Source organism: Lactuca serriola, chromosome 5 (genome assembly GCF_051521515.1).
Source record: "Lactuca serriola cultivar US96UC23 chromosome 5, Lser_US96UC23_V15, whole genome shotgun sequence".
Classification (NCBI taxonomy): Eukaryota; Viridiplantae; Streptophyta; class Magnoliopsida; order Asterales; family Asteraceae; genus Lactuca; species Lactuca serriola.
Genome location: NC_136412.1, coordinates 113,800,160 through 113,803,972, shown reverse-complemented (window position 1 = coordinate 113,803,972; position 3,813 = coordinate 113,800,160). Strand labels below are relative to the sequence as shown.

Here is a 3,813-nt window from a genome sequence, read left to right as displayed (position 1 = left end):
TAGAGATTTGTTTATTTATTATAACATTTGGTTAACAAAAATTATCAATTTCAATCATAGATGTATGATCACGGTGTTTGATATTATCAATTCTACCACCTCTCTCTTTTTTTTGATGTATTTATTTTATCAAAATTTCATAATTTTGAGATTTTAATTTTACTTGTGATTTTTAGAAAACAAAAGTTTTGATATTTTGTTTAATTACAAAAACTATATAATCTTTGTGAATTCAAGTATTTCTGCTACTTTGTTTAATCACAAAAAGTATATAATATTTGTGAATTCAAGCATTATATATTATATATACATATTAATTCTAAAGTGCCACTTGAACAGTTCTTATCTATGATTGGCTGGATTTTTTGTTTTGGTTTTTTTTTTTTTTAATCTGTATTTTTCCATCATAATGGTTCGGTTCCGTTACTGTTCATTCCCCATACGTGTTCTTTTATCCGTTCTTCTCCTTCTACGTGTACTGCCCTCCCAGTTCTTCTCCACTGCCTCCTTGCTTTACTGTTTTACATCGTCTGCACAACTCAAAATCGATGGCTGCTTCGCACACCTATTTTCTATCTCTCCCACTGTTCCTCACCGACTCTTTAAATCAAAGTTTGAGGGCTCCCATCTGTTACTGATCGGGAAAGAAAAATGGAGGTGGGTTCCTTCAATCCTTGACTGCTCAAAAAGAAACACGAAGGAAGCAAGTGGTGATGGCGTTTTTCGATGGTGTTGGTCCGAGGAAGGTGGCAAGGTGGCGTTTGTCGATGGTGTTTGCCACTCATCTGGGTCCCTCTTTTCTATCTTTGATTCCATTTTTTTTCACAACTCTCGGTAGGAGTCGATGGTACTAGAATTTTCAATTATCAGCCCTAAATCTTCAAGAATGTTGATTCCACCGTCGCACCTTACCACCATGGTACCCTAATTTCATTATTTCACAATGGGAAATTCGAATCGTTTATCAAAATTCTTCTGACAAATACAGGCAAGTTAATTAATTATATTTGCTTCACTATTTCTTTTTATTTGGGTATATCGACTCTTTTCCTGTTGATTAACAGAGCAAAGCACGATGATGGAATCATTTTGCTCCCAATCTTCAATTACAGCAGCAAGGGTGGTGCCCTAAGCTTCTGCAGTTCCGATTGAGGGTCTATGCAAAATCTTAGAGACAGAGAGAAAGAAAAGGAGGAGAAAGAAATGGAAGAACTCTTTAAGTTTTATTATATTAAGGCCAAATTCTCATACTTTCTCTCTCTATACGCTACAATATTACTTCCAAACATACACAGAATAATTAAAATTTTGGAAAAATCTTAACAGTTCTTGATGCTGGCCTCATCGTCATCCTTCAAGAGACTCAATTCTCTGGTACGGCCTCTTTTTTCTTCAAATTTACTGTTCTTGATGACCTATATTTTGACAATTCTTCAATTTTGCCCCAAACCTACTTCATAAAACAGTTGAATTTGCACACAAAATATAAAAATCATATTTTTCTGTTGTCGGTAGGCGTACATTCCTTGAAACGTGTGCAAAAAGTATCCACAGGTAGTGAAATGTACAGATTAGAGTAAAAAAAACATATAAGTTTGTATTCAAAGGCTTTAAGGCACTCAAAGTTGCTTTCATATCTCTTAAATGCCGCTAATCATCTGTGATTTTCTGTATACTCTACGTAGGAGTGCAACATCATCTCTTGGGTACAATCAGCTTATCAATGGCATAACATCTTGAAATCACTTGCCATTCATTGTTGGAGCCACAAATTACTATATTCTGGTAAAACATTACTTAGTATTTTCATAAGGATCTAAATACAACATTGAAAATGCAGTAATTTTTGATTGAATTTGCAGCAAGTAATGATTCAATAGTGTTGAGATCTTGGAGACAAAGCAAATGGAAGAAAGTAAAAAAATTTTGGATACATACAATTTTTGAGGAGCAATGGATTCAATATTCAGATAAGTTTATTTCACTGTAAACAATATTTTCAGCTTTTGTTTTGAAAATTTCAGATATGGTTAGCTGCATAGCTGTACCCTGTTCCTTACCCCCTCCACTATTTTCTCCAAATTTTCCTCCAAATTCAAATTCAATGACCTCAACACTTCCAATATTCTCACTAACACAAGAAAATCATCCAAAATAAGCTGCTCTGGCGCCGAAAATTCTCAAAATCAACAGCAACAGTTCAATCTATCTGTTCTTCAGTTGGATAGATTTGAAGCATCAAACAAGATGAAGGTAGTTTTTTCACTTTACCCGTGTACTATTTAAAAAAAAGACGCTATTGCCCTTATGAATGATTTGGACAAATTTTCCCTTATAACCTCTTATCTGTTTTTCCACGTACATCTATCCACATCCATTTTACTGAACTTAATTCCACTCTTCGTATTGAATTTTACTTTCATTTGATTTTTAGATTTCATTTGAGTTTTAGATTAGCAGATGAAGGACAGCATATCACATTAGGTTTATTCTCCAATTGAAGAAAGGCGCATTTGGAAGCGCTGATGAGCAACATGATCGCAGGTGGTCTATTGGATTTGGAATTGATTCTTTTGCCCTTTGTATTATTACAGGTGACGACCAAAAATGTCACTCTGCGGTTGACTTCTGGCGTTGAGTGGTTGCCATTTCTGAGGGAAACAAAATTAAGTTGTTTCCAGTCTTAAATCATCTTTTGATTTGCATTGAAGGCATGTTAAAAGTTCATTGCTTATTGGTAAATTTTCAGTCCTAATTTTTGCTTCTATGGTTGCACAACAAGTGTTTGTGATATTGTCTCAACAGATTGTTAAGAGTTCCATGTTTAGGAAATGATAGAGGATTATTGCAAGATAGGCTTGAATACAGGACGATGAGGTGGTGGAATATTATCTATATCAGGTAAGTGTTTTTTATGAGTGATATCCAATCTATGTCGATTTGAATTATGTTAAATTGAACATCAATGATGGATAGTGATGGAATTGTGTTGCATGTTGTCTGTTTTACTTGATACTAATTTGACCCTGCTTAGAAAGAATTTATTAGTTATGAAAATGGTTTGTCTTCATTCTTTGGTTTAGCAAAAAGGAAACAGTTGTCTGGTAATTGGTTGTAATGAATAAAAAGAAAAGGTATTTTTATAGTATTATTGGAAAAAATTAATAAAATAAAATAAAATCTTTGTATCAGGGAGATTTCATCCTGTTTTAGCGTCAATGGATTACTAAAATCGGCGAGGACGACGATTGAGTCGGTGGTTCTGTTCAGTTAGCACCGTCATCAGCGACCAACCGATTCCATCATCTTCTACACCCGTACATGTTTTGTATCTATCGTCTGTTTTCTGAATTCTGTGGATGTGGTTTTCCAACTTTCCAATGGTTGTTCCTATTGAAATACAAATTACACACATACACTAGATGGAATAAAAAAACCCTTTTCTGCGATGTTATTTTTACTCTACTCAGTTAAAACATCATACATGATCTTTTTTGCTTTTTTTTTTAATTTTTAAATCGATTGGAATAAGATATTGATACAGTCTAATGTGATGGGTGTAGAATTTCTTGTAACAAACTACTATACGTAAAAGTTTTTTAGGAGCTTAAGTTTACATTTCATAGTATACTTAAATCAGTAATCACAATTTTGAAAATGTAGTCAATATGGCTCTAATGTTGATATCAATGTATCTGCAACTTTTAGGGTTGCTGGGTACTCCACCAGCTTTTAACCTTGCTGTAAGATGACTATATTTTTAGTGTTCTAGAAATCTTTACTACTTGAAGCATATTGTCTTCTGTGTTCAAA

General features: G+C 33.7%; 1 long non-coding RNA gene across 2 annotated transcripts; it reads left to right on the top strand.

Moving 5' to 3' along the window:
• The first annotated feature begins 382 nt into the window (after window positions 1-382).
• On the top strand, window positions 383-3,442 carry LOC145052868 (uncharacterized). Of its 2 annotated transcripts, XR_013684252.1 has the most exons (7): window positions 383-1,374; window positions 1,686-1,785; window positions 1,863-1,915; window positions 2,025-2,253; window positions 2,595-2,737; window positions 2,829-2,901; window positions 3,193-3,442. It is a non-coding gene; the product is annotated as an uncharacterized LOC145052868 (long non-coding RNA). The 2 variants fall into 2 exon arrangements; XR_013684251.1 differs by having other exon boundaries at window positions 1,863-2,253.
• The last annotated feature ends 371 nt before the right edge of the window (window positions 3,443-3,813 follow it).